At 40.6% G+C, this 8,128-nt stretch overlaps 1 long non-coding RNA gene across 1 annotated transcript; it reads left to right on the top strand.

Annotated features, from left to right (window-relative positions):
- The first annotated feature begins 918 nt into the window (after positions 1–918).
- On the top strand, positions 919–7,170 carry LOC148349739 (uncharacterized). Its single transcript, XR_015847190.1, has 3 exons — positions 919–1,203; positions 5,962–6,099; positions 7,017–7,170. It is a non-coding gene; the product is annotated as an uncharacterized LOC148349739 (long non-coding RNA).
- Positions 7,171–8,128: the final 958 nt, after the last annotated feature.

The raw sequence follows: 8,128 nt of genomic DNA, 5'->3' as shown, positions 1-8,128 counted from the left end.
GTTTGCAGACCAGGAGTGGTCACCAGAAATGTGCACACCCAGGAATTTGAAAGAGTGGACTCTCTCTACACAGTCTCCTTTAATAATGAGTGGTGCTGGGTTCCTGCCTTTCCTCCTGAAGTCCGGTATGAGTTATTTTGTTTTTGTGGTGTTCAGTATCTGGTATCGATTCCGTCTGCCCTGTCCTGTCCGATCGTCTGCCCCTGGCTTCCTGTTTTCCCGCGCCTGACTTCTCGGCCCCACTTCTTCTGCCCAACGATCGCCGAATCGCTGGTGTTTGTGTTCCCGCGCATTACTGCCCAGCTTCCGTAAAATAAAGCCTGGTTTGAAAACGTTACGCGTTTGGGTCCACCGTCTGTCCGGGTTCTGACAAATGGGTCTCAAGGGAACCAACCAATTTGGAGTTAAATAAAAAATATACTGTATATTTGGTCAAAATGTTTTATTTGTGGCTTATTTTTAGTACATAAATGTCAGGGTCAAATCTACCAAAAAAAACACCCAACAAAATTATATTGAAATGATTAAACAAAATAAATTATTCCCCAAAATCCGATCTTTTTATTGCATATATTACTCACTGATGGACGCCACCAGGCTGTACTTGCCCCAGGCACACCTCAGGATATAGTGCCCCCAAGACCCCTGTGGTTAAGGGATCCAACCAACCACCCATAAAACATATTACAATTTGTTTTGATAAATGTAGAAATAATACCATAGAGTCCCAAATCATACAAAACAAAAAGTATTTAGAAATACAAAACAATCATAAAAACATCTGCACAGCACTGCCTGCATGTCGACCAAAAAAAAGTTTTTTTGTGCACGTGTGTGGTTAATGAACACTAATTATCCACTGACATTATTCATTGAGAGCAAGGCTTTTCTTTTCCATTGGACTTTGTGGCAGGAAGACCAAGACAAAATGGCGGCTAATCAGAATTTGTGTATTCAGAGTGGCACCTTGTGTCGATATTTGATGCCAGAAAGTGTCCTTTCTTCTTGACAAGGCATCTAATGCACAAGTGAGGTCATGTGTTATAGAAGGCCAGCCATAAAAATAAAGCCCAAGGGGCAAAAAGTGGAGGGGGGTCTTTTGAAAGAGGAGGAAGGGCGGCAACACAGGAGGCGTCTGTGTTTCCTCAGCGGACAAACAGCACAGCAAAGTCAACACGCAACAGCCGACGGGATGAGAGAACGGTAAGCAGGGTAGCAGCATCACGCCTACCTGCCGCCAGAAATCAATACACACACACACACACACACACACGTCTACTTTTTGGATGCTCCATCCCAAGAGAGCGGCTGGTTTAATGAACATGAGAAAAAAATAGCCCAACTAACACCACTGACTACTTGAGCCAGTTTTGTGCTCTTATTTTGTGCAAAATGACTATAAAGTAAGATTGATTTGAGTAGTTCGGCAACCACCGGACAGTGAAACCGTACTGGGCTGTGGGTTGTTTGGCACCGGGGCACTCTGAAAGAAAAAAACGATTCTCTTATTTTTGTTCATACCATATTTGTTTGTGTATAGAAGCATTTTTTTCTCTTCTTTATTTCTTCCTTCCAAGTTTGGGTGCACGTTACACCAATCTATGGGCCCGGTCACACAGCTGTTTGTGTCTGTATCGAGGCTGAATCACGGCCAGAAATTTCTGCCTGTGAAGCGGACGCTATTGAACGCTTTGAGACCGCCATACAGACGAGATACAGCAGTGCTTTACACGCGGTCGGAAATTCACACGCGGTTGGCAGCGCGAAAAAGTTTTGCCCTGCTCAAAACTTTAGGGCCCGGTCACACAGCCTTTCACGGGCGTATCGAGGCTGAATCACGGCCAGAAATTTCTGCTCGTAAAGCAGACGCTGTTGGACGCTTTGAGATCACCATATAGACGTGATACAGCAGTGCTTTACTCGCGGTCGGAAATTCACACGCGGTTGGCCGCGCGAAAAAGTTTTGCGCTGCTCAAAACTTTAGACCACGTGTTAACCGCGGGCGGCACACGTGGTACACACGAGGTAATGACGCGGAAATGACGCGGAACGACGTGCTATGGCCGCGGCCAGGGCGTGGTTACACGTGGGTAGTACGCGAAATTTCAGCGGGTAATCGTGGGTGGAGCACGGTCATAGCATGTTCTGCGCCTGTATCGCGGTGTTATTACGTGAAATTAGCGTGTTACACGTGTGGCGGTTAAACGCCTTTCTCCGCGTATATGCAGCGCGATTTGCCGAGCACACGTCAGTTGTGCTCGAGACGTCAAGGGGTGAACATGGATCCCCGTCACAGTAGTGACCTTGTCTTAATCCATTTTTATTGCTTGACATTTATTTTCATTTCATAACAAGATAATAAAATAAAAATGAAAAACAATTACAATAATAACATATTGGCTTCTTCGGTGCCATAGCTTGAAATCTTGATCTTCACGAGACTGTGTCTTGAGCGGTTATGATTTCTACAGCCCGGTGTTATGCCGAAAAATGCATCCCTGCCGAGATTTGCATCCCCTCGCTACTACAACCACTTTTACCTCGTTTTATCTCACTTTTAGGGAATGTAATGGCGAACATATAACCAAATCCACTTCGTCTTGCATTTGTTGGGAATCTAATACAACTTAAACCATTCCGTCTTTGTTTTTGTTGTGAACGTAATCGAACGGTAATGCACACCGTATTCAAATCACTTTTGAGAACTGTTATGCACTCTACCGTAAAGCTTATTATGCAGAAATAAGCTTTATGGTAGAGTGCATAACAGTTTCAATACGAGCGATTTGAACAGAAAAAGGCAAAATAAACATGTTACCTGCTCAAAAGTGATTTGTATACGGCGTACATTACCGTTCGATTACATTCACAACAAATACAAAGACGGAATGGTTTAAGTTGTATTTCATTCCCAACAAATGCAAGACGAAGTGGTTTTGGTTATATGTTCGCCATTAAATTCCCTAAAAGTGATATAAAAGTTAGATAAAACGAGGTAAAAGTGGTTGTAGTAGCGAGGGGATGCATTTCTCGGCATAACGCCGGCTCGGCAGCTTTTATACCCGTGGTCCACACGAGAAAATGACGCGGAAATGACGCGATGAGGAAGCGGAACAGTCGCCGGCGTCTGTTTTGCGGGCATACCACCGATGAACAGCGGGTTGGCCAATTTTGCGCATTTTCCATCGCGGGCAACCACGGGCAAAAAAACCGCAAAATTTTACCCGCGATACAGACGCAAACGGCTGTGTGACCGGGCCCTAAGATTGATCAGTCAACAAATATAGCTGACCTCATATGCTCAGCTTTGGATGCAACAGAAATCAAATCCAGATCACAGCAGTGAAAACGCTGAATCCTTACACTTAGGCTATTAGGGTTGTAAATGACATAGGAAAAGGGATTAGATTTAAACTCATTATCACACTAGTTTTAGTCATGGTGCAACCTTGTACAACATTGTATAGAGCATTATGAAAAAAATGGTTAAACCAGAACAGCGATGAACAATGTGTTACCTTGAGTAAAAATAGTAAAAGCTAATGCCTTTTCCTTTGTTATCCAGACCCTTTGTGGTGTAGCTATTACACAGTGGATTTATTATTACCAATGTTATTATAGGGCAGGCCGCGAGAATATAGTCAGATAATAAACCGGTCATGGTAAAGAAATGATTGACGACCGCTAGTGCAGTGCAACCGAAAACGAGTGCTTCAAAGCACAAGGAAGAATCCAAACTATGGAGACTCAAAGTGACCTTACTACACCATTTTGCTCCTCATTTTTTGTACACCCTTTCATAAGGTTTTTTTTTTTGTGGGTACCCGTAGCAGTTAAAAAATCTTCACTGGCTCAAAAAAGAGAGTCTCTTTTGGTTAACGTATGCGGGTTGATGTGTTTGACCCAATAAATTGGGTTTGCATTTTGAAACGCGACAAGAATAAAAGACATGATCAAATGATGATGTCACGCTCAGTTTGGCTCTGGGTCTGGATCCAGACTTTCTGTTCTGAGGCGGGCAAGATCAGTCAAAGAATATGAATTCAAAATTTTTAGCTTTGTTTTTCAGTAGTATGCTTTATCAGTTATCCTACATTAGTAACCCATCCTACATATCAGGGGTCGGGAACCTTTTTGACTCAAAGAGCCATAAAAGCAAAAAATATTAATTTTATTTTGGGAAAGAGCCACACCATATATTATGAGACAAATTTACTAAATTGCTAAACCGGCGCCCCAGACAAAAGCTTAGTCTTCAGCACATTTATTTTTAATGATTTGATCAAAATTATGAAAAGAGAATAATGCCAGAGCCCCTGTCCCAAATTCAACAAACAGACCACTTTAAACTTGTCTCTTTCTTGCAATTACTCAAGATCGGTTAAACTCCTTTTGACCCTTTTTTTCATACATATTGGTTTCAAAACCAGATGCAAGCATTTATTTTGTAAAAACGTCACAACATTCTGAGAATAGGGAGCCTTATGTGCTTACCTTTGGCGAGAGATGGGAGGGAATGCTTGTACTTTTTGCATAGCTCCACCCATCCCTCCCACTCACCCAATCAAATGACTAAGTTCTCTTCCGGTGTTTTGGCGTATTTACAGTTCTGTGGATTCATCATAAAGTATCTGAACACTGAACACAGATTATATAGTGAACTTTTAAATAAAGGATTCTTTAGCGTTGTACAGCCAAAACGAGTTTTTTTTCCCCCTTTTTTGTGTGACACCTTGACTGTAAATTGTAGTGAAAAACGTGCCCTATATATACTGCGAAGTGTTGCTTTTGCATTTAGCTTTGTTAGGCTTTACGTGCACCTGAATAGGATTGACAACTCCGGTTTTGAACAAGATGGAGAAATTTTGCAAGCAATCAAATTGGTCACTGAGCCACAGATACTCATAGAAAGAGCCATATATGGCTCGCGAGCCATAGGTTCCCGACCCCTGCTACATATGATAGTACCAGATGAGAAGAATCTTCTACAAACACAACACATTGAAATACCTGCCAACGCTACCGCTTTACGTGGTAGACTACTACTTTTTGCCCCTTAAAACACCTCCTGCTTTTAAAAAAATATTTATCGCTTTTTCAAATTCAAACAACAACAGAAAATTTTGTCTTGAGACTAGTATTTTGTTCTATGAATACTTCATTTTGAAGCGAGACTAAGTATTTGTGCTGAACTAAATGGCTCCAACAATCTTATTGTTAGAGCCATTTAATTATACTGTTTTGGTAAAAGTTTGCCACTTTTTTTTTAATGAATAAAGTTTCTTACCAGTAGGAGGCGCTGAATAATACACAATGTCCCTTTAAGGTAAGTACCCCTTTGAAATTATCCACAAAATTGTCAGCAGTTCAAATGTCAGCATGCATTTGCAAGTTCCTGCCTCATTATTGTTTGTTTTTGTGTGTCAACATACTCACCAACTGGTGGGTCAGGACCCAAAACTGTGTCATGGATCCATTTTCAGTGGGTCGCAGACCTCTATCTTGGCAAAATAATGCAAATAGGAAGAATAAAAAAATGTGAAGGGTAAATACCCTCCATAACAGTATGTGGCGATAATGCCCTGCTAGATCTCTTTTTCCTGTTGAGTCAATCGGCGCATTCACGATTGTGTTTGACATTTTATATACACATATGCAGGAAATGTTGCATTTTATTGTGATTTTGTTGGTTTTATTTATTTTCTCAGCCCCCAAAAAAATCCCTTGAAAGTTTTGATGAAAATGTGGAAAACTGACAAAAACGATCGGGTGGAAAAGGGAAATGACTGCAAATCCCAAAATTATGTACGACTGTCAGCCATTGCAGGGCTACTAAAAAGTACAGTAAATGGTTTAAAAGTGTTACATTTTTAGCTTTTTATCAGAATAAGAATCTTTATTATCGAGATAATCAAATCATTATTGATGTGTATAAATATTTTGGGTACACATCTCTTTCAGTGCCCTGCGATTGGCTCGCAACCAGTTCAGGGTGTCCCCTGCCCACTGCCTGATGATTGCTGGGATGGGCTCATGCACCCCCGCGACCCTACTGAGGATAAGCGGTACAGCTAACGAGATGAGATGAGATCTCTTTCAGTAGGTGGCTATTTTAAAGCAGTTTTAGGGGGTATGAGATGTAGGCTTATATCCAAGTATACTAGTATTTATTTTTTTGTTTTTTTAAAGAAAAATTTTAAAAAAGGAAATATATTTTACTATTTCTGCTTTAATCTGTACAATTGTTTCAGTCGATACATTTCAGAAATGTATTTTTTCCTTGATTTGGGTCGCAACTTGTCATTCCGGTGGAATGGTGGGTCCTCAAGTCAGATGAATTGAGAACCACTGCATTAGACTTCCGCTTTTCCCTTTAAACACTCCGACATTTAGGAAAAAAATCCACCAATTTTTTCCAAATACAAACAAAACAAATATCTTGACTCGAGACTAAAATTTTCGTCGACGGCTTTTTTTTTGTATTTTGAAGCGAGATTAAGTTTAACAATTTTTTTAACAATCACATTAGATTTCCGTTTTGGCAAAAGTTTGCCACTTCCTGTTTTAAACAAGCACATATTGCTGATGGTTTTGAGATGGATTGTGTCAAAAGGTTGGTGTGCATGCATTTATTGTCAAACAACGGGGAAAAATATTTTCATGTTTAGTATTAGATCTGTTAACATATAAATATGTTTTCAGAAGCATTGTCCCTGAGTGCCAAAACGTAAAAATACATTTTTTATTTTTATTTTTAAACTATGCCAAAGGCTTTGGCGCACCTCTATCGTTAGTATCAAGCCTCTGGGAATTATAGCAGTATGATAAATCACCACTAGAATGCAGGAGTGGTTTTTATTAGGTCTTTGTCAACACTTCGTTTCTGTATCCATTGTAATACACCGTACGGCGTGTGTAGGCACCAGCCCATTTGCAGAGTATGCAGAGTGTCGTGATAAAAGTGAATATATAAGGACAGATTGTTGACGCTTTAATACTTTATTCTTTCTAAAAAGATGATGGATTGCCTTCGAAAACATTGGGACGGAGAGAGATGACTTCATGCATGTCCACAGTAGTCATGACGACCCAAATCATGTGATAACTTCACCAGGAAATATCGGAGGGTTAAAAATGTTTTTGCAAAGTGCATGCATTATTCATGCATAAGTTCAGTGTTCTTGCAATAAACTTATTTTGCCAGTAAAGTTTCCTTGTTTTTATTTCCAGGCATTGATACAATATTGTAGGTATAAAAAAAAAGTACGTTGGAAAAAAAACACCAAATAGAAAGTTCTGCTGAAACACATCTTTTCATAAAAAGCCATTTTTCTCAGAAGTTTTCTTGGAAACAAGTATTTTCAAGAAACTTAGAAATGTTCAATTGTTGTTTACTACATAATGGTTAAAGCTAGAAGCATACATTTTTAATGAATAATGAAGATTTAAGCTTTCTTTTGTTCTATCCTATACGTGTGGAACTAACTTTCATGTAGGCCTTAAAACATGAGTTAAAATGGCTGGCACCGGCATTTCCCATATGAGAGAAATGTCTGAAATAAAAAAATGTACTGAAAGAGTTATAACAGTGACCGCAGTTTTACACCCGAATCAACTTATCACGCAATGCAAACTCATCACTGCCCTATAGCGGCTGGAGAAAGCACAAAAATAATAACATTTAATAGAAATGACCTACAGACCCGCTCCTTTTTTTGACATATTCATAAATTCATGGCGGGCCGGTCAAAATCATCCAACGGGCTGGATCTGGCCTGCATGTTTGACATGCCTGATGTAATCGTTTTTGTGAGGTTGGGGGGGCTGGGATGGGGGATACTCGTTTGGGGGAGGGGGCTGCAGGGTGTAGTAGGCCGTTAGGGTGGCTCGCTGGCACCAGTAGAGCTTAGCCTAGACTGACCCTTTTCCTCTCATCTCTCCTTTCCCACATAGACGAGTGACCTGGGAGGCGGCAGGAGCGCTCGCCTCAGATTTATGCGAGAGGCGGACCAGCTTGGCCCAAATCGACCACGCTCTCTGTCTTAGGTGTAATTTAAAGGAGTCGCTCTTATCTATACTAGTATTTTAACCTAGAAATCCAGGCTAATTTATATACAAGCTTATCGGC

This window comes from Urocampus carinirostris, chromosome 17 (assembly GCF_059441175.1).
Source record: "Urocampus carinirostris isolate Australia breed hairy pipefish chromosome 17, RoL_Ucar_1.0, whole genome shotgun sequence".
Taxonomy (NCBI): domain Eukaryota; kingdom Metazoa; phylum Chordata; class Actinopteri; order Syngnathiformes; family Syngnathidae; genus Urocampus; species Urocampus carinirostris.
Note: the sequence above shows the minus strand (reverse complement) of the source record. Positions and strands in the feature narration are given on the sequence as shown.